This window comes from Triturus cristatus, unplaced genomic scaffold (genome assembly GCF_964204655.1).
Source record: "Triturus cristatus unplaced genomic scaffold, aTriCri1.1 SCAFFOLD_742, whole genome shotgun sequence".
NCBI lineage: Eukaryota > Metazoa > Chordata > Amphibia > Caudata > Salamandridae > Triturus > Triturus cristatus.
In genome coordinates this window covers 3,483-26,750 of record NW_028187662.1, presented here as the reverse complement: position 1 = coordinate 26,750, position 23,268 = coordinate 3,483, and the positions used below count along the sequence as shown (strand labels likewise).

General features: G+C 44.9%; 1 pseudogene; it reads right to left on the bottom strand.

Annotated features, from left to right (window-relative positions):
• LOC146770976 (cytochrome P450 2J2-like) overlaps positions 1-16,889 on the bottom strand; it is a 68,261-nt pseudogene extending 51,372 nt beyond the window's left edge.
• Positions 16,890-23,268: the final 6,379 nt, after the last annotated feature.

Below are 23,268 nucleotides of genomic sequence, written 5' to 3'. Positions count from 1 at the left end.
TTGCTATTTTACACAAAGCTTATTGACTATTCAATGAAAATGAAGTATCACTCATCTCGATTGTGAATTGAGAGTTGAATCAAACTGGTGTGGATATAAAAAGTGTTTTTTTTCTTGTGGTATGTTTAATGCCAGTTGCCACATTCTTTGTAAAGCTCCCACTTTGGTTTCCAGCCACTTCTGCAGACTTACACTGTGCACACCTCCAGCTCACATAAAGGACTTTGAGTGCTATTGTGGGCGCTAGTGGTTATGACCTTTTTTATTGTTATTTTTACAAGCTGGGGAAACAAATTCATAAAAAAATGCACACAAGTACATATTTATCCTTGCCTGGAAAATAAAATAGTGCATTTTGTACAGGTTATACTGCAATCTCTCTGATGAGGGTGAATGGGAGGAGAAGCAGGTCTTCCAGAAGCATCTGCCTCTTTTCTCCAGCCCCCTTGGTTGGCATGCGGAGTGGAAGTGGGAACATGTCCTTAGGAAATGCATTCCATGTCAATTTTGTTCACCTGAAGAGAAGAAGTGGAGAAGTGATCTCTTATCTCCAACAGCAAACAGCATGCTTGGGCAGGCAGGAAACACTTTTCATGAAGCAAATAGAATTGCTGTAGTGTGCCATGTTCTTTTCTTTTTTTTAAAATAGGTATATTAATATATATGTATATATTTAGATTTATTAAGCTAACATGCGTTTTTCAGAAAACAAAAATTCCAGTTTTTGAGACTCTCCTCTCCTTTCTCCAAAGAAATGTTCCAGTTTCAGTCTCATTTTGGGCCCTAAACTTCGGTTTCTTTAATAGAGACGCCTCCCCTCAGCTGCTGGTCCTGATCCACATTATATTTGGTGGAGCTGAAGGTGGTTGAGGGCACGAAAGGAGTATGATGTGGTGGGGAAAGACTATGGCCAAGCCTCCCTCTGTATGCTCTTCTTTCAAATCCCACTGTGGAATTCAACAATGCAGAAGAATCTTCTACAACCTCGGTAAGACCTGGAGGAGAAAAAATAAACATTGTTAAATACTTGGTCTTGGATGCAGTAACTCACATTTTGCTTTACCCAACACCATCTTTAGGCAGAATCTGAAAGGTTAGCCACAAGCTCTCCATCTTTATGGTGAGCCAGCCCAAGTGAGTCCTTTGTAGGTAGGTTTTAATCTACAGTATCTACAGTATCAAAACAAATCCACAGGAAGGATAGCATCAGAAGCAAATTGTCCATATTACACTTGGTGTCAGGTCATGTTCTTACAATGACTGCCATTGATTATGAGATGGTCCAGCCTTAAAACTGGTATATTCCACATTTACACCAAACAATCCAGTGTAAACTGTTTCACCAATGCAGGGAAGAGTAGCCCGAATGTCAAAATACACATCTTATAACAACAAGGGGTTAAACTGGGGTCCAGATGGAAAACAAGAGCCTATCATACTCTTTTGCCTCATCAGCTGCCAAATACCCAGGGGACTCTACCACAGCCAAATGCCATTGATGCCTCTTGCAGTGTTGGTGCAGTTCTTCCCAATCTGGCTTCAGAAAACTTGGTTGGAAGTCCTAAACCTTGTATATCTTAGGAGAAGGGGTATCGGGATACTGGCAACCCCTTGCAAAAATAGTCCTTCTCTGCCATGTCATTTTTGCTGATTCAAATGTAAGAAGTGGGCCTACTGATGTTAATTGTATCACTGTGACTTACAGAACTAAATGTAGTCTTGTAAATGCTTGGTCAACTGCAAATGTTTATAGATATTATTTCCTGGATCACTCCACACTGCAAATGTTACTAAGCTATCACTAAACATATTTTTAAAGGGAATATAACATTTGGAAGAAGTCCAATACAATATTATAACTAGGTTTCAACCACCACTTAGTCAAGGAGTCCAGTTCACAGGACCAGAAGGATGGAAGGGCTGGCGAGGAACCTGCGGTTAGATAGATAATCTACCATAAAGAGCATTTCAGAAGGTCATTAACTTTTTCTTCTGCTAGATACTTCTAACTGCAGCTTTCTCATCTTATGAATAGATACCACAGTAATACTTCCAAGACATGGATTAGTAAATTGTCTCAAACCAAAAAATCATGCTAGGCAGAGCAGGTAAAGTGCCCATCTTGATGGACTTGGGTGTTCAGACAATAGTGCTTTGTGAATGTATAGAGTGATGTGTATGTTGTAGGTTGGCAAATGTCCAGAACAGACACTCCACAAGTCAACGCAGTTGTAGCAGCCTTGGCTCTGGTGATGCGAGCCTGCCAGCCTTGTGAAGGTCCCTTCTTGGCCAGTGCATGGCAGATTTTGATAGAGAGAACAATCCAGCATGAAATGGTTACCTTCTCCACTGCCTTGCCCTTCTTTGCTTCAGCAAATCCAACAAGACCTGACCATCTACACAATGTTCTCTGGTATGATTGTTGTAAAAACATTTAGATTCTAGCCATGGAGATTTTCCTCCTTCTTAGAAGGGTGAAGTGGAATGAAAAAATCCAAGAGGGTGAACTTTGGCTTGACTGGAAAAGGAGTTACTGCTTTCAGAAGAAAGGAGGCCCAGGTTCTCAGAACCAGTTTGCCTTGGAAAAACTTAGTATACAGCAGGTTGATGGAGAGGGCCTGTATCTCTCTCTCCGGCTGCACCCATGTAATGGTGAAGAGAAAAACTGTATTTAGGATGATAAAGCGTAGAGGAAAACTGTGCTGTTACTCCCGTTCTTTTAAAATCTATAAACATAAATATATTTAAAATACAACATTGTTTCAATTGCAGCAATCTTTATAATTAAATCAGTTATCTTAAAACTACCTGTACTTTTATATGAATGAAAGAAGAAAAGGATTTTTTATGCCAATACCGCAAACCCACACATGCCCACTATTTGTCTTAACCATCGTGAACAATCAATCACACTTTTTCTGCCATACTCTACTCGAAGAGTCATGGGGTAGCATATACCTCTTTTCTCACATGTATTCTATAGTACATAAATATCTACACCACTCCATTCAAGAGATATATAGAATGATATATTGTAACTTACTTGAGGCGATGGTAAATAAATCTGCCCCAGAAACATCCAAAGCACTTCATGTAAAGAGGTCCCGATTTATCCATGAAGTGCTTTTGATTGATTGTTGTATTTTAAATATATTTAGAGATTTTAAAAGAACGGGAGTAACAATACCACTGTCTTGAGAAAGAAGGTGCTACATGAATATTCCTTCTAAACACGTCAACTCTTTTACTGTAGCCACAAATTTGTCTGTATGAACATTGCCTTAGATGTATATGAATTGCAAGGCACTAGGGTTTATGTTGTTACATTCGATTTTCGATTGTGGCAATTGATGACAAAGGTTACTGTCTGTTTTTAAACTCTCGTGCAATATTCTTGGATCGTACTATGATGAATTAGTTTTAATATTGAATGTATTGTAATTGCTCCATTGTGATTTTTTTGATAGTTTTTTTATTGTGTAATGTTTTGAGAAGCTAATTGTTTTAATAAATTTCAACCTTCATTCCACTAACTATAGGTTTTTGTGCCAATACGTAACAGATGCAAGGTTGGAGGTGGTCGGTAATATTGGACCTGAATAAATGTGACTTTGACTACGAGTGAGAGCTAAGGTGTGGATAGTAAATATTCCCAGAGGACGTCTTTGTACAAAAATTTCTTGTTTGAACCCCAGTCTTTTGGGTTACCAAGGGTTCCTCTTTCCTTTTATATATTTTGTTGTGGCAGCCTGTGCAGGGCCAGCTCAGCTCATTGCCTTAAACCTTTTAGAGGAGTTGGTAACTGAGATATTCAGACAACACCCAAGCACAGATAAGCCAGTTTCTTTTTGGACAACGTCTGAACCCTTGGATGTGGAGCTAAAAAAAACAACAGTTTGAGAAAGTGAGAACATCTGTAATTTTGGACATGTTTTGATTATAAAGTGCCCAGTTCACATAAAGTGTTTGCGGGAGGGCGGTAAGGAATCTGCAGTTAGATACACCATACAACAGAAAGAGCGTTACCAAAGGAAATAACTTTTTCTTCTTTATACTTATAACCGCAGATTCCGCACCTATAGAATAGATACCAAAGTAATACCTTCAACGTGGTGGGACTGTGAAATGACTCAGATCACAAAGACCTGCAGGACCAAACAGCCAAAATGCCCTTCCCGGTTGACGTGGCTGGCAAGGCAGTAGTGTATCATTAACATTTGCACGGATGCCCACGTTGCAGCAAGACAGTTATCCAGGATAGGCACCCCATGTGCCAATGCAGTAGTAGCACCCTTAGCTCTGATTGAAGGGGCCCTCAACCCTTCTGGAGGCTGCTTCTTGGCCACCATGTAGCAGACCTTAATACAGAGGCCTATCCACTGGAACAAAGTACTTTTCTGGACTACTTTGCCCCCGATAACCCCAGAAGTAGCTGATCATCCACCAATGGTCTTTGGTACGATCGATGTAAAAGCAGGGTACTCTGTTGGAGTCCAGACAATGGAGTCTCTCTTCTTGTGTGGATTGAGGTGGGGCAAAGAATGTCAGAAGAATGATGAACTCTCCAACATGAAAGGAAGTCACAAGTTTTAGTAGAAAGTTCTAGACGCCAGTTTGTCCAGACAGGAAGGTGGTGTAAGGCTGCTTGACTGATCAAGCTTAAAGCTCACTCATGGTGCAAGCTGGGACTATCATGGTAAGAAAGACCGTCTTCAGGGTCAGGAGACATAGAGGACAGCTGTGCAAAAAAAAGGAAGACAATTAAGAAAGTAAGGATCAAATTAAGGTCCAATGTGCCAACACAGAGGAATTAGGGGGAACACAGGTGGACCCAATCTTTGAGAAATCGCATCACAACAGATGATCAGAACAATGATGGTAGATCCAGTAAATACAAAAAGGCTGAAAGGAAAGACAGATAGCCTTCAACTGGGCCCATCCTTGCTGGGCCAAAGATAAAATAAAGAGCAATACATCTGACAGTTTGGCCAGCAATTGGTCACACTACAGGCACCACACCAGGCAACAAATGTGTTGCAGCGTCCAGCATACTAAGACTTTGTAGGACAAAATGGCTGCAGGGTTCACTCCCACTACATCTTGAGGGAGACAGAATCTTGTCAACTGGTGGAGTTCAATCTCCACGCATGGAGGTATACATTGCCTGGGTGCAAAACGCTGCCCTGTGCTGCGACATAAGATTCTCCCAAGCAGCTGACTGATTGGAGGATGGATGTTCGTGCCCAAAGATTCTAGGGACCACACTCTCCTGGTCCAATCCAGAGTCACTAGAATGACTTGGGCTAGTTTTCCTGATCTTGTTCAGGACTCAGGGTATAAGAGGTAGCAGCGGGAAGGCAAACAGGAGTCCTGTGCTCCACTCTAGGCAGACTGTTTCATACAGAGTCTTTTTGGGAACTCCAGTATGCAAAAATGCTGACATTGGACATTCTCTGCAAAGGCAAATTGATCAATCTAAGGTTCTCCCCATTGCTGGACGATGCCCTGAGCCACATGTGGGTGTAACTGCCCTTTAGTGTTCCACTAGGCGTTGCTGACTGACTGCATCTGCCCTGGCGTTTATAGATCCCATCAAGTGGTGCACAGTCGGGAAAATGTCCTTATAATTTAACCAGTTCCAGAGGTAAAGGGCCTTCTGTCACAGAGCCCAGTACCCCACCCGCCCTGCTTCTTGCAATACCGCGAGGACCTGAACCAGCCTACCTTGATGGACGTCAGGCAGGCATTCAACGCCAGGCGAATGGCCAGCAACTCCAGCACGTTGATGTGGAGATAGGGCTCTGCCGGAGACCAGAGTCATCTAATCTCCACCTCTCCCAGATGAGCTACCCAGCCCAGCAGTGGCTCGTTTGTCACCAACAACACCGCTAGGTGGGGTAGGGACAGGGTTAGCTGCTGGTTCAAATGTGGCAAAGCAGCCACTACTGATCCTCTGCAGTCTCCCCTGAAACTGAGATGGAAACTGACAAGGCACCCTTGGTGCTGGGCCCATTCAGATATCAGATCCAACTGCAGAGCACACATGTGCCATCTTGCATGGCCGGTTAACAGGATGCAGGACCACGCCATCACCTTCATGAATACCAAAGGGGCAATGTAGAAGCCGAATAGGATCATGGCAAACTGAAAATGTTTGTGGCCCACCCTGAACTGCTGATAGCGCCTGTGGGCCTGCAGGGCCAAGACATGGAAATAGGCACCCTGCAGGTCTAACACTACCATTCAGTCTCCTGCATCCAGGGTGCATAGAACCTGGGCCAGCGAAAGCATCTTGGATTTGTCTTTCCGCAGGAATAAATTGAGAGTTTGAGATCAAACATATGACAAAAACGTGCAGCATTTTTGGCATTAGGAAATAATGGTAGTAACACCCAGTTCTGATCTCTAAGCAGGGGCACTCTTTATGGCTCCTTTTTCCAAAAAGACTGAACTTGCTGTAGCAAAATTAACAAATGGCCTTTCGAGAGCTGCTCTGATGTTTACTTAAATTTGACAGCCACCATCCACAAGTACTAAAGAAGAACTTATTTTCGGACAATTCTTAAGAATCAGATGAATCTGTTCTACCATCTCTAGATAAGATAAACAAGCATCAGAGTTGTCTAAAAAGCTGACTACATGTAAATAACCATGAAATATTGTAAAGAAACGCAAAAACGAGAACATTATAGCAATCGCCAGGATCTCTAAAATTTATCCTACTCCACAAAATCAGAAAATAACATGTCATGACTTTCTCTGCTACCTCCAATCAGGTGACAATAAACAAAAACATTGGAAGATTCTCAATACAGTGGCAAGAATTGGCAGTTTCTCCTGTTTTCATTCAAATGAGTGAAAAGCTTCAGGAATTTACCAGTGCCCACCGGAGCCAGCACAGAACCAGACTAAAGCTACAACAACATTATGGGGAGTTCCAAATGTAATCAGATGCTATCCCTGTGGCAGATGTAGCATCTCCCCTTTCATTACTGTTACCAAAACTATTGATCTAGGATTAGACAAGACATTTCAAATCAGATCACATACCAATTGTAACACGGACAATATGATCTATGTAATCATATGCCCCTGCAGTCTTTGCTACATAGGTATGATATCTAGAGAGATCTGCATTCACATTGGAGAGCATAGAAGTAGTTTCAGACACCAACATAATACCAGGATGAGAGCACATTTCCTCGAACGTCAACATAGTGACAATGATCTTAGGTGGGTCACTCCAGCGATGATGATCTCCAACAATAACTATACCCCTACCCAAAGGTTATAACTTATTAAGGAGCAAAGGTGTATGTACTACATTTAAACAAACATTTAGGGTCTCAATGATGAAATGCCATGGATACAAGTGGGTGCCTCATAAGCAAGACCGATTGCAATATCAGGACAGGATAGTAATATGTGATCTGGAGCTCTTGACGCTAGCAATGATTCCCATACGTTAGCTGACTTTAACAACACGCAGACCCGCCACACAAACATGACTATATCCACGACGGGGAGCCAGTGTTGGGTGATGCGTCATGTCATTGGACGCCAAGAACAAGTCTGGCTGCTGTGTTCTGGATGGTCTGGACTTTGCCTAGCAGGGATTTGTTGATTCCAGCTTATAGGGCATTTCCTTAGTCCAGTCTGCTTGTAATGAGTGCATGGGTGACGGTCTTTCTGGATTCGGGGTCGTTCCACTTGAAGGTCTTGCGGAGGGTGTTGAAGCAGGAGGAGGTGGCGGCGTTGGTCTGGTGGGTCATAGTGAGGGAGGAGTCGAGTATGATGCTGAGTTTCTGGGTGTGATCCATGGGGGTGGGGGGGTTGCCGAATGCGGTGGGCCACCAGATGTTGTCCCAGGCTGAGGGGGTGGGGACGAGGACTTCTGTCTTCTCCGAGTTGAGCTTCAGACAGCTGCTGCTCATCCAGGCTGCGACGTCATTCATTCCTTCCTTGAAGCGGAGCCTGGTGTATTTGTGAGGGAGCAGATGAGCTGGGTGTCGTTGGCATAGGATACTATGCTAAGTTCATGCTGTCTGACGGCGGCGGGCGGGGCCATGTAGATGTTAAAAAGCGTAGGACTGAACGATGATTTTTGGTGTACTCCGCAGTTGATCTCTGTGGGTTCAGAGAGAAAAGGCATGAGTCTGATCCTTCGGGTTCTGCTGGCGAGAAATAAGCGGAGCCAGTGGAAGGTAGTTCCCTGTATGCTGGCGTCGTGGAGTCTGGCTGCGAGAGAGCGGTGAGAGGCGGTGTCGAAGGCTGCGGAGAGGTCTAGTAGGATGAGAGCCACAGTGTGGCCTTGGTCAAGGAGTGTGCAGAGGTCGTCTGTGGCAGAGAGGAGGGCAGTTTCAGTGCTGTGGTTACTGCAGAATCCAGATTGGGAAGACTTGAGGATGGTGTTCTTTTCGATTAAGTTTGTCATCTGGGCGTTGACGATCTTCTCGGTGACTTTTGCTGCAAAGGGAAGGAGAGAGATGGGGCAGACGTTTTACAGGTCCGTTTGGTCCGCAGAGGGTTTTTTGGGGTGGGGCTTGACTTCTGCATGCTTCCAGTCTTCGGGGAAAGTGCCAGTTTGGAAGGTGGCATTGATGGTGCGTTGTAACTCAGGTGCCATGGCGGCAGTGGCTATGTGGAAGATGTGCGGCGGGCATGGGTCCGTGGGGGCTCCTGAGTGAGTGCTCTTCATGGTTGTGGCGGTGTCTTCGTTGGTGACCGGGGTCCAGGCAGTGATGGTGGGTTAGCTGACATTGCTAGATGGAAAGGTAGTTTCTGGAATTTGTTCGCTTAAGTTGTCGTAAAGGGTCTTGATTTTCAGTTGGAAGCATGTTTCAGAGGTCCTAGCAGGGTGCGACATCCATGGCCTCGCTGGGGGTTTGGTGAGTTGCTGTATGATGCTGAAGAGTTCCTTCGAGTTGCTGGAGTTAGTTAGGGTTTTGTTCCGGATCAAGGTCAATTTGGTGGATCTTATGAGTTGGTGGTATTCGGTCATGGCGTTCTTGTAGGTGGTCTGGTCTTCAGTGGTTTTGCTGTTCCTCCATCGTTTTTTGAGGCGTCTGCAGGTGCGTCTCAATTCTGAAGGTTGGTGGTGAACCAGGTGGCCTTCAGCGGGCGTTGTCTGTCGGGTTTGCGGAGGGGTGCGAGTTTGTCTGCGCAGTTGGTGATCCACCGGTGTAGTTCAGTGGCTGCAAAGTTTGTGTTGGTCGAGGTGGAAGACGGTCATGGATGAGTGTGGAATTGAGGTGCTCCTCTGTGACCTTGCTCCTGTTCCTTCGCAGAGGGTGAGGAGTGGGTTTGTGAGCGGTGGAAGTGTTGAACAAGAAATGTAAGCAGTGGTGGTCTTTCCAGAGGGGCTGCATGGAGTGGCTGAAGTGGACGTTGTCCCCTCTTGCGAAGATGATGTTAAGGGTGTGTCCTGTCTTGAGGGTAGGGGTGCTGACAAGCTTCTTCAGTCCGATGTTGGTGAGGTTGTCTAGTAGGGCGGTGGAGTCGGGGTTGCTGAGGTTATTGAGGTGGAAGTTCAGGTCTCCGATTAGTATGTAGTCCAAGAAGGTGATGGGCTGAGGTACGATGAGGTCGGTGATGGCAGTGTTGAATGAGGCACGGGGACCGGGGGGTCTGTAGGTGAGGGTGCCACAAAACGTTGTTCTGGGGCTGGTCAGGATCTTGAAGTGAAGGTGTTCGGTGATGGAGGGGGAGTTACTTGTGCTGGGGGTGGAGAGTTGGAGGGAGCTCTTCTGTGCGATGGCGAGTCTTCCTCCTGGGCAGTTGGGGCTGTCCTTCCGCTAGATCTTGTATCCATCAGGGAGGGTGGTGGGGATGGCGGGGCGGAGGAGCCGTTGGTCAAGGTTTCCGTGAAGAAGGCAACGTCTGGCGGAAGGGTGTCAAGGAGGTCCCAGATTTCTACAGCATGTCTGTGCAGCGAGCGCATGTTGAGGGGGATGCACTTCAGGGCTTCAGTGGGGCTGATGTCTGGTGTGGGTTTGGCGGTCGTAGGGGTGGGGAAGGCGGTGAAAGATTGTCAGCAGTGTCGGCAGGAGAACTGGCTGTGGGTGGTACTCGGCATAGACAGCTGGTAGTTGTTGTTCCTTCTGGGGTGGAGTGCGAGGATGGCAGCTGAGTCGTAGCTGTGGGAGGTCGGAGAACCAGGGTTTCTGGTGCTGGTCACCGTCAGCCGCAGAAGGGCACAGACGGGCTTGCCACTATTAAATAGGGGAGGGGAAAGGGAAGCAGAGCTATGAGGTGGGAGCAGGAACGGCAGGGAGGGAGGGGCCACGAGGCAGCAGCGGCAGAAAAAGGGCAGTGAAAACAGGCACGGAGGAAAAGAAACAAAGGGCACAGGCACAACGACGAGAAAAAGGGGCAAAAACAAAACGAACAAAACAGAGTCACAGAAAATAGACAGAATCACAGAAAATAGACGAACACCAGGCACAACAAATGAGAGACAGACAGAAGGAGGTCAATGGGCACAAAACGCGACAGCCAACAGCGTGCCTCGAACACCTACCGGCGAGGAGTAGGCGGCAGTGGCACAACAGCGTAACTGCAGGGGCAGAGAGCAGGGACTCTGGCCAGGAGTGTTCACTACTTCAACCACTTGAGCCTATGTCGGTATACAAAGGTATTACATTCATTCAACTTTAGGAGCTTACAAAAGTGTCCTACTGCTTAGGTTACCATCATGTTATGAGTTGGTTACATCATAATGCTGTATGTCTGACACCATGCACTGGAGACGTGTGGGATCCGGGCAGGGCACGTCATGCACACAGGATTCGCACTAATAGAAAAGATCTGCATATCAGTCAGATATCATCCAGAAGCACAACACAAGTAGGAACATGGATGGCATGCCTTCTTGGGGACTCAAGTTTATTTTTACCTGTTGGTTCTCTAAAACTTCATTACTTTAAACAACTCATTCTACTTTAGTGAGACTACTACAACAAACCTCATATTTCTTAACATTACAATGTGTGATTACAGGGCTCCTTTTGTACTTCCTTCCATGGGGCCCATTACAGTACCTATTAGGGGTAAGATGAATTAATGCGCATGATATATAAACAAGCCACACTCGAGCAGCACTGTGCACAGTGAGGTCTATGCATTTATTCATGTAACACATGTTTGCAATGATGGGTGTGTCTATGCAGCACATATATTTGCACAAAAACATGTGCACAAAGTATTTATGACCAACCAATCGCAATAATCAGTTATACAGGTGTGTGTTTCATTTCTTATGACTTGTATTTCCACAGGTTCCCAAACAGAGAGGACTGGATTCCGAATGTTCAGTATAAAGATCTTGTGTATAAATGTGTGTGCATGTGAATGAATGTGAAAGGATCCCTCACAACACCATAGGTTCCATATATAGGGCCAAATTGGGCTAAACTATGGGCAGCAGGAATCCAAGTCCTGAAGAAAGCACTGTACCTCGCATGAGGCTGGAGAAATACCGCTGAAACATGAAGCTAGAGTTGAAGCTGAAGCAGGTTCAGGAGGCACAGACAGCACTAAGGATGGACTCTATGGCAGAGCAATTTGTCTTTTTTATCACTTTTTTCTATTTTTTTGTTGATTCTTATTAGAGCTTTGCTCACAGTGTGCTAGGTACAAGTCTCCCAACAAACCCACAGAGCCCACAACTAGGTCCACGTCACGGTTCCCAGAGTTTCCCAGGGCTGGAGTGACTCCTGCCCAACTCAATGAATTCTAAGATGCCATGCCCTCCATCTTTGTTCCGATGGCTCTCTCTCTGGCCCAACTGAGCCGAGAGGTGCTCCTGCTGGATTACCATGGGTGGGTCTGCCCTCAACACCAGCCGAGCCCTCTGGATCCATCTCCAGATGCAGACTGACCCCCTTCACCAGTGCCTTCACCATTCCTGGTCCCAGTACAATCTACGTTGTCTTTGGCGCCACTTCCAGAGGAACCTCTTCTCCTCTCTGACTCCGAGACGATGATGCTCGACATTAACACTGGTGATTTTCCAGGTCCAGTATGATTCCTGGTGAGTATTATAAGGTGGGGAATTTGTGGTTGGAAGCCTATATTAGAAACTGGAGGCTAAACATTAGGCGTGTATCCTCAATTTGATTCGTTAGAGCAGCCTAAGCACAGCAAACAGTAATGTGGACAACTGTTGGCTTCACTGAAGCACTAGTATGCTCAGACAAAAGCAAAACTCCATCAGTGAGCACAGAAGGTAAAGCAATATAAGAGAGCCTAGCATACCAATTTGTATTTGAAAAATAAAATCACATTCTGAAAATCTCCAACCTCCCCATTAAATTCTCGGTTTTTGTTTGTGCATTAACGAAACTTTCATAATTTTTGTAGTTTTTTTGCTTTATACTTATTTTTGTATCTTTCGGCATTCTTTTGAGTTTCAGGTGTTTAGGTGGGGGTCCTTCAGATTCCAATTGTGGTTCATTAAGAACCCACGGAAGTCAAGAGTCAAGAACTGCTGAGCTAGTGTGAGGAGTGCTCCTCTTGCGTGCGTCTTTTGTTGCTGAAACAGCTTGGGTAGAAAAATAAATTGAATTACATAAAAAAGAGTAAACAATCTTAGGGTGAAGTTTGGCTTGTTTGCTTTACCACCTTGATCTTGTGAACTTGAAGGTATAGTTTTTGAATGGTTAGTATCCGTAGTTCACTTACTAACTATGCATATGACGCGATTGCTGTGAGATGCTTTGAGCACAACTTATCTCAATAAAGAGACTGTGAACCACAGTAGAGGTGAATCTGTTCCTGTAATGCCCAAAATTTCTTCTGAATGGGAAAAGCTGTTGCTCTGGGTATATCTACCTCCGGCCAAGAAATATCTTGTTCTGCAAAGGATTGGGGTTCTAGGATTTTTTCATATGAACAGCGAAATCAAGTGAAAATCAGATGCAGATAGCCTGGTTTGTGGCATTCTAGCTTTGTTGGAATGAGTTTCCTTTTATCAGCCAGACGTCCAAGTAAAGGTACACATATATCATGCTGACTATCCCAAAAAAGTAGTCTGAACAATAATGGATGTTCCCATCACAAACCAGAGATAATTGCTATTGTCCTTTTTAGTAGGCTGTTGAAGTCAGCATAATTGAGGTCTACTGTTGCCATTGAGTCTTCTTTGAACATCGGCATTGCCTCTCTTAAGTTGCCAATTTGATCATTCTATTTCTGACAATCTGTTTAAGATTCTTTGATCCAATATTGGTTTTAAGGTGAGATCTTGTTTGGTTATGAGGAAATAATCCTAATAAATTCCCTTTCTTTTTCCTTTTTGGTACCTTTTCTAAAGCTCATTTAATCAACATTTCATCCACTTCTTCTTGAAGAACCTTGGTGTTCTTTTGTATAATTTTATTTTGGTTGTATACTACCCTACTAGCTTTGGCTTTCTCTTCCTGTACCAAAATGGTGGTATATTTTTAATTTCTCTGACAGGTGTTGAATCAACTGTTCCTCCACTGAGCTGTTGCTCTTTCCATCTTCCACCCGCGGCATCCAGATGCTTGCTGTCCTTGATGAGGTTGGAAGGGTCAAGGGGGGGCTATGGATGCTGTAGTGTTCTCCCTTTTAAAGTAGTGGTGAGAAGAATAGCTTGGTAGTAAATTATGCTTGATGTATGCTGGGTCTCAATGCAGATGGTTTATATTTTTGTCAACCCTCATCGTTGCCCCGTCAATATCTCCCTACCCTGCTAAATCACTCGATATCAGAGTGACAAGTACTGGTTTTTCCTCTGTAGAAGTAATATTACCAGAAGAAAACAGGATTATTCATGTTTTAGCCACACCTTGCAAGGTGTGAGATAATCTCCTGATAGGGCATGGGACAATCCTAAGTCATCATGTGGGGATGCTTTAGAGGGTAAGTCTGCTTCAATTTCCTGCTAAAGGTCCTTTTGAAAGAGCAGTTGTGTGTCTTCGTAATAATGATTATGTGCTTGCTCCTATTGTTCTTCCTGTGGCGCAGGAGATGCTCGCAGGATACAGCTTCCACTTACTCATCAAACTGCTCTCTTAAGTTTTTATGTCCTGTCTTGGAAGTTTATTTTTGTTTGAGGTTTTTAGCCCTATAATCTTTGAAAGATTTTCCTTTTAAGGAATCGCAAGTCTGTCCAAAAAAAGCTCTTGCAGTGGCAGGAATGTGTTTTAACTTAATAAAATCATTGAAAACAATTATTTGACTACGTTCCCCCATGCAGCAAGAAAGACAGTGGGCCAGATGTACGACTACATCATTTAGCGACTCACAAATTGCGCTCAATTGCGTGTCACAATTTGCGAGTCGCTAAATGTCATGTACAACAGTGTCTGAGACACTGTTAGCGATTCCTAATGGGGTCGCAAATTGCATGCCTCATGCATATTAATGAGGCACTCGCAATTTGCGACCCCATTAGCAATGGCTTGCCCTCCCAGGTATGGTGGCCTGCTGGGCTCAGCAGACCTCCATGTCCGGGACCGCTTATAAATAAAAGTGTTTTTTTTTATGCAGACCGTTTTCTTTAAAGTAAAACGGGATGCATTTAAAAAAAGCAAAAATGAAACGTTTTTGTTTAATTTTTTAAGGGCAGGTAGAGGTCCCTGGGACCACTGCCTGCCCCTAAAGAATATTTTCCCGTGCATTCGCAAAGGGGAAGGGGTCCCCTGGGGACCCCTTCCCACTTATGATTGCTTAAACACCCTCTTGAAGAAGGGTTGTACATCTGACCCAGTGGCCTTTGCATTAATCTCATCCAGACTGGACTATTGCAATAGTCTATATGCAGGTGCCACAAAACAGATTTTTCAGAAGCTGCTCTTAAAGCCCTTCACTGGTTGCCAGTACATAGGAGGATTTTGTTGAACATTATCTTGTTCACTTTTAGAGCTTATAGAGTGTTTGGGCCAAAATATCTAGTTTCCAGATTCATCCATTACACTACCTCTCGGACCTTGAGATCCTCATCTCCCAATTTTCTCACCCATCCTACCTTTAGGTGTAAGACCATGGGTAGCAAATCTATTGCTGTCCTGGGGACCAAGGCCTGGAATCAACTCCATAGACATCTGAGATTTATTGACTCTGAACCTCTTTTTAAGAAACTTCTGTGAACCTGGATCTTCACGGCCTCTGATCAATTGTGTCACGCACTAATTTGATGATATTTATGTTCTTCTCTTATTCCTGTTGTTGTGGACTCTGCCTTTGCCTGATCAGTGCCAGGATGCTTTTCTGGGAGCGACAGATGCGCTTTACAAATGCAATAGTCATTCATTCCTCTTTATTGGTGCCCAGAGGATTTTTGTCGGGGCCAACTTGTTAAATTCTTTGTTTGTCGACATCGATTCTTCAACATCATAACAGTACTTTTCTCCCTGAACCTCTTCTGTCTCCGATTACGTCAGAACCCTTGTCCTGTGGCAACCATAAATACCCTTATTTATTTAACAACTTGTAAAACGCACAAATACCCGTAGGTATCTCGGCGCTATATGCTGGAACGGTAAGCAGTGCCTGGTGAGAAAAAGCCTATTGCTTGAAAAGCCAAGATTTTATTTGTTTTCTAAATTATAGCAGAGTAGGACTAGCCTTAATCTGCAAGGGAAGAGAATTCCATCATTTGGATGTGGTGACTATGAAGTTTCTGTCGCCGCAATTGGATTTTTTGGTTTTAGGGACGACCAGAAGTTTAGCAGCTGCTAAGCGAAGAGATCTGATGGGCGTGTAAGCCAGAAAGGCTTTCTTTAAGTATTCCGGACCTGTATTGAGAATTACCTTGAAGGTAATACAAAGAGCTTTAAATTCCGTTCTACTTCTTATGGGCAGCCAATGGAGCGGTCGCACCACATTAGAGATGGTCTTGAACTTGGGAGTACCAGACAGCATCCTGGCTGCTGCGTTCTGTACCAACTACAGCCTGCATTAATTAACAGGCTGTTGCAGTAGTCAACATTAGACATGACCAGAGCACCGCTTAACTTTCTTCTGGTATTGGCCGGCACAAAAGGTAACAATTTTTTTATCATTATTAACAGATAAAAGGATGAGGAGAGCACAGCGTTCGCGTGATGTATAAAAGATAATCTGTCATCAAAAATGACACCCAAGTTCCTGGACCTTTTGACAGGGATTGGGGGTAATCCCAAATTATCTGGCCACCAGGATGGAGACCATCCTGGGGAAAGATTTCCATAGACCAGTACTTATGTCTTGGTTGAGTTAAATATGAGACAGTGATTTGACATCCAGGTACTAATGGCCAGCATGCCATCATGAAAGCTGGCCGAAACTGCATCTCCATTTTTATGCACAGCAAGCACCAATTGAGTGTCATCAACGTAGGACGTGAGACCCATTCCAAATAATTTAATTACTCGTGCTAAGTACGTAACGTAGATGTTAAACAATATCCGACTTAGCGACGATCCTTGCGGAACTCCACATGGGAGTGAGAAAACTGGTTAGGTAAAGTCGCCCAAACTAACTGACTGGTTGCGATTGGATAGAAATGAGGACAGAAGGACTTTGGCCTTGTGCCCAATGCCTAAGGCTGAGACACGATTGATCAGCGTAGCATGATCAACCGTGTCGAAAGCTGCTGATAGATCTAATAGCACCAGGGCTGCGGCACACCCTTTGTCCATCACAAACCTAATTTCATCCGACGCTTTAATGAGCACTGCTTCTGTGCTATGTCCTTTCCTGAAGCCAAACTGTGCATGACCCAGCAGCTTATTCTCCTCAATAAATAGTGCCAGCTGAGTGTTCATGATCTTTTCAAAGAGGTTAGCTGGTAGAGGGAGACGCGCAATGGGTCGACAGTTTTTGATCCCTCCTGGATCAAGGTTAGTTTTTTTAGCCGTGGCAGAATAGAGGCCTTTTTCCATATGGAAGGATAGGTGCCTGAACTGAACATAGCGTTACAAATATGGGCCAGGTTGGTGCCTATTAGGTCTGGAAACAGCTTCAGGACTGACGGGGGACAAGGGTCAAATGGGGAGCCTGATTTGCTGGTGTTAACCAGATCAGTGATCTGATCCACTGAAACTGCCCTGAATTCCATAAAGTTGGAGCTGTCCCTACTCTTGTTATCTCCGACCAGCTGATTCCAGCCCACCGTGGCGGCAATGAAGTTCAAATAAACTTGCCCTACCTTATTCTGAAAGTCACTGGCTAGCGAGTCGCAGAGTACTTGGGATGCTTGGCCCTGCCAACTTAGAAACTACCTGAAACAGCTGTTTAACGGACTATTGTGCAGTTTATTTTCCTAGTGTAATAATTGCCTTTTTCTATAAGTACAAGACAATTGTAATTTGCCAGTGCCAGCTTGTAGAGAGATTTCTCCTGGTTGTCATACTCTAGGCTTCAACGCCTTTCTTGTTTCCTACAGCGTTGTTTCTCCAGCCTCAGTGCCTCAGAGAACGAAGTCGCTGATGGAGCCCTCCTGTTTTTGGAGACCGTTTTAAACGGTACTAGACTAGTAAAAGCATTTTGAAGCCATTCCGTGTAATTGGTGGAGGCCATTTTTGGGTCAGGAGACTCTTCTGGTTGGGTGCTAATTAGATGCTGTTTAAGAAGGGCCTGATCTATCCCACTCCATGCCTCATGTTTGGGGGGGATTGAGCTGGGGAGTGGAGAGGAAGAATCCAGTATCTCGATATCAAATAAAACTGCAAAATGATCTGACCACGTCAGAGGGAGGATCTCTGTTATAGAGATCTGCTCATTGTTCGTGAAAAGACCATCCAGTGTATGCCCAGCTGAGTGCGTAGGATTCGTGACCTTTTGAGAAAGACCTAACTCCGAGGTAAGGGTTATGGAATCCTTATCTTTGGGAGCTTCTAAATGAAAATTCAAATCCCCCAGAATGGTACAATTAGATTCACCTGCAACGGGTTCCAGAAGGTTTCCTATTGCTGATAGAAAATCTCCCCTGGGGCCCGGTAGATGATATAGGAGGATCCACTTAAAAGATTGATGATTAATGAGCATTATATTAAAGTTAAATGCCTCACACAACATGGAGGGAATCGTCTCTATCTTGACTGAAAAGTCATTTTGGTATATGAGAGTCAGACCACCCCCTCTTTTCTTTACTCTTTTGCATCTGTATTCAACAAAGCCATCCGGAGTGGCAATACAGATATCTGGGCCTGTAGAGGAGTCAGCCCATGTTTCCGTGATAAATAGAAGTTCAAAATGATGATTTTCTAACAGTTTTGCTATTTAGTGTCTATGCTTTGGGAAGGAGCGTGCATTGATCAAGGCAGAAGAGACTTTGTCCTTTCCATTATACTTATTATTTTTTGAGGCTGAGTGTTTCTGAGTACAGTTACAGTCTGGTTAGTCTGTATCCTTTCATTGGCCTCCAATCTCAAACCATAGGTAGGACACAGAACTATGACCCTGTTGGGGAGGATTGCTGGGTCTAGTTGGGCACACCGATAGCCACCATTATTGACAGCTCTTAATTGCTTACTGGTATAGTATATTCAGCATCTCTGTGCACTTGACAGGCGAGGACCAGGGTTTCTGGCACTCGGCACGGTCCAGGCGCAGACGGGTTTGCCTTTGGCGCGCTGGGGGCGCGCATCCACTGCGTGACGGCGCCATGCTGCTTCTTTATCGGGGAGGAGGCTGAAGTGCTCGGCCGAGCCCAGCAGAGCACCGCAACTAGAATGCCAACCTCCCAAGAATGCGGAAGTGGAGTGCGAGCCAAGGAACGTTACGTCCACCTTCCCTCCCTCCACTCAAACTGCCCCTAAGACCAGCGGTGGACCGGGGAGAGGAACGCGGACAAAAAGCCAGGTAAGAGATCAAGATATGTAAAGAAAGACAAATGGCAGTATATCAGATGCAAAATAAAATCCCCAATTTAAGAAGAGCCCTGAGAACGTAAACAATAAATTTAAAACAGTCTAGCAGCACAATGAAGTTAAAAAGTCAAATAAAACAAATTGGCCAGTAACGCTAACCTTCCAACACGCTGCGCAATGGCGCCATGCTGCGTCTTTATCGGGGAGGAGGCGGAAGTGCCCAGCCGAGCCCAGCAGAGCACCGCAACTAGAATACCAACCTCCCAAGAATGCGGAAGTGGAGTGCGAGCCAAGGAACGTTATGTCCACCTTCCCTCCCTCCACTCAAACTGCCCCTAAGACCAGCAGTGGACCGGGGAGAGGAACGCGGACGAAAAGCCAGGTAAGAGGTCAAGATATGTAAAGAAAGACAAATGGCAGTATATCAGATGCAAAATAAAATCCCCAATTTAAGAAGAGTCACAAGAATGTAAACAATAAATTTAAAACAGTCTAGCAGCACAATGAAGTTAAAAAGTAAAATAAAACAAATTGGCCAGCAACGCTAACCTTCCAACACCCTTGACATTTGAGATGGTGTTATGTGTCCAATGTTCCATTTTTCTAGCCTTTAGAGTTTTTGGTTGAAAACTGACAGAGGTTTGACACCCTTCAGTCTTGTAGTCCTCTGGTAAACATAAAGTGTAAAATTTATGTGGGTCTTTTCGAGCCAACTTCTGGTGGGCCCTCCTATGGTAAATCAAAGGAAAGGAAAATGTTACTTTACCCTGTAACCAACTAATCGTCCAATGCAGTGCTATAGATGCACATTCTCTGCAAAGTCCTGCCAACAAGAGTTGAGCACTGATGTTCGCAAATTATTTTTGTTCGAAGTTGTTTTCGTCTAACAAAAACTGTTGTGCCTCCACCTTTAGTCCAACATGCAGCAGATCAAAGACTCAACTTTAAGTTGTTTTTTGCTCAGCGGGTGTGTAGTGTAACTGGAGTGTGTTGTCAAAGACAGAGTAGTAAATGCTGTTCAATCTCTTTCCGGGGGAAGGTGGGCACATGTGAATCAGTCTGTTGGGTCTGTGCTTCGATCTTGAAAGGGCTGAGAGGCCTGTTGTGCGGGTGGCGGGTCCTGATGCTGTTGATACACCAAGTCCCTAGGATATCCTGAAAAGCGTGAAACTGTTGGGCGATGCCATACTGGTGCCTAAAGGCCAAGAGCATGCCATTGCTCGGCTCTCTATAAAACTATCTAGGGAAGAATCTGCCTTTTCCGCAAACAAGCAGGAACCTTTGAAGGGCATGTTCATAAGGGGTGCCTGGACGTCCCCAGAGAAGCCTGTAAGTCTCATCCATTTTGGCACTAAAGTACCACACTTGTTCCAATACCCCTTTCTAGACAACCAGTGCCTGGCCGTGTGACAAACTTGGCTGTATCCCTGCCATCCTCAATGGTTTAGGTCAAGTAATATGCATTGACTTACCAAAGTATGACTTTCCATGCAAACTGACCAGGTGTTTCCATGTAGAACTATAATACATAAACTAGATTATAATATATGTCTACCTAGTGATTTACCTCACCTGTTCAATATGATTATGCAATATTTTTGAATGCAAATAATATGTGTATTTCTCTACTAACATCTTTCCAACTACATTTTGCTTATTTGTATGCCCAGTCACTAGAATCTCTCTGACATGTGTGATGGGCATGATCGATCACTGGCGACATTGACGATAATCTGTGATCTTGTGTATTTTATTACAAAACATGGTGGAATTTTACTGTAGACGCGATCTGTTCTTCTATGATAGGCATAGTTGCAGGGCTTTAAGTGAGATAAAAAAAACTGGGGGTCTCTCAAAGAGGCGTGGCCAATGTAATTAAGGGCGTGGATTAAAAACACCCAGGCTAAAAATCTGTATTTAGCTTAGTGTGACGCCTGACTTGCATTTTGCTGTTTCTGTCACTGCATCCAGATATGTCACACAATAAGTAACATCTTACCTACAACAAATCAGGACTATTGGCTTTGTCAATGGTTGTTAGTTACATAAGATAAATAAGCAGCAACTATGGCTTGCATATAATATTGAAATAGCTTCCACTTAAAGCCCTGGTGACACCACGACAATGTTGATTAGCCTGAGTTTCAAAAAGATAAAGGAAATCCCGGAGAAAATGACTCTCTTTAAAGGATTTCCCTTCCCCTACAACGCTCCCCTGGCATGACGTCATGCCGTAACTTCTCCACTTGTGAGAAGTGAGCTGTGTGAGCACGCGCACATGATGTCATGACCAGACCGGGGGCACTAGGACCCTGGGGCAGAGGCCAGAGGACACTGGACACCAGGTCCGGGGAGGGGACAAAGGGGACAAGGGGCAGTCGAGGACACGAGGGGACTGAGGAGGACGTGGGAATAAGAGCGCTGTACAGGCGAACAATAAAGAAGCATCACACACCATACCTGACTCCTGTGATACGTAGAACACGACAACTGGGGTTTGAAGGTGGAATGCATGAAGGACAGGAAGACGCCGAAGATTGAAAGCAGCTGCGACGAACCAGGAGCCCACCCTGGTCCGCTAGACGACTGGAGAGGAACAGCGACTATCCGCGATCATCGCGCCAATTCCCCCGAACTGAAAAGCCAGGAGCCCACCCTGGTCTGAGGGAGTAAAAGCTGAAGCGACGCGGGAGCCCACCCCGGCCGCGAAAAAAGTGCAGAGCTGTAAGAGCGCAAGCAGCAAGATAAAAGAAATAAATTAAGCGCACCGCCTGTAAAGCGAAGAGCGCGAAGCGCCGAAGCATGCCGGAATAGAACTAAAACTGAATGGAGAAGCGCGAGGGATTCAAATAAACTCTCGCGAGACTACGGTGGCCATCTTAAAGTCAGGCAAAACGGGCCAATAGGAAGAAAGAACAGCGGGCGGCCATTTTTAAGTCAGGCAGCGCCCCGATTGGAGAAAAAGTACCACGGGACCACCGGCGGCCATTTTGAGGTCAGGCAAAACAGACCAATAAGAAAGAACAGCGCGACGGCCATTTTGAGGTCAGGCAAAGGAAAAACTGCCAAATAGAACACCGAAAAGGGGAAAACAAGCACTGGCAAGGACAAAAAAAGGCCAGAAGTGGAAAAAACAAGCATTGGCAAAGACAAGAAAAAGAAATAAATAAAGAGGGCCAGAAGTGACAAAACAAGCTTTGACAAAGGCAAATAAAGAGGCAGCAATAAAAGAAAAGGATGGCAGAAAGACAAAGTGCGCAATATCGTAGACCATTACCATTTAACTTATCAGAGCCACAAGCAGGAATACGGTGGGAGAAATGGATCAGGCGCTTTGAAAGATACACGGAAGCGACGGATATGACAGCAGAGAAGCAACTAGGCCTATTCCTAAACTTAGTAGGGGATGAGGTTGAAGACCTACTAGTGACACTGACAAAAGATGAGACTACCACCTACGACAAACTAAAGGCGTGCCTGACAAATAAATTTGACCCGCAAAGAACTGTCGATTTTGAGCGATACACCTTCACGATTGCTTTCCAACAACAAGATGAAACGCTGAATGATTTCGCAACGAGACTGCGAAAGCTCGTAACACACTGCGAGTTTGACAAATTCGATAACGAACAAGCCATCAGACTGCGCATCATTGAGGGCTGCTGTGACACGGAATTTCGCGCAAGAATTCTAAAGGAACCAACGTCGCTAGAAAACATCCTATCACTAGCAAGAGCAGAAGCAATAGCGACAGCACAAGCAAAGGAAATGGAACGAGGAAAGGAACGATCAGTGGACTAAGTGCACCGAATGACAAACAATAACAGCACAAGTGGATGGAAAAAAGACAGAAACGACCAGACAGTGAAGAGATGACCAGAAGGAAGGTGCTACAGGTGCGGACTTGAATTTCCACATCGAGGTCCGTGCCCGGCGTTTGGTCAGACATGTCGGAAATGCAATGGTAGAAATGTGCCTCCTGTCACTGCAATCCGGAAAAAAACAGACCGCCTATGCCAGGGCACAACACCGAGCCCGATATGGACCTGTTTCGAGCCGCCCTTTAAAAAACTGCCGGTGCTCAGCACTGGGGGAGACCCAGCCCATTTAAAGCCCTGCGTAGTTGCCTTTTGAAATTTGGAAACCAACTCTTACACCCATCTGTTATGGCCGCCTTGGTTTATACTTTTCAGAGGACTACAACCAAGGATGCCCCATTTTCTATTTGTTTTAATTTCAATTTATGTGCTACATACACATAGGATGGGTTCATGGCGGGTTCCTCTCTTCCGGAAGCACGCAGAGGATCCGGCCAGGTAAGAAGCAGTATCTCTATTTTGTCGCATTTCTTATCTTTACATTGGTAGGACTAGGGCATGGGAAAGTATCGTACGTGCTTTCCTTATTAGCCGTTGCACGGGTATACTTTGGGGTTTTATGTATTGTCAAC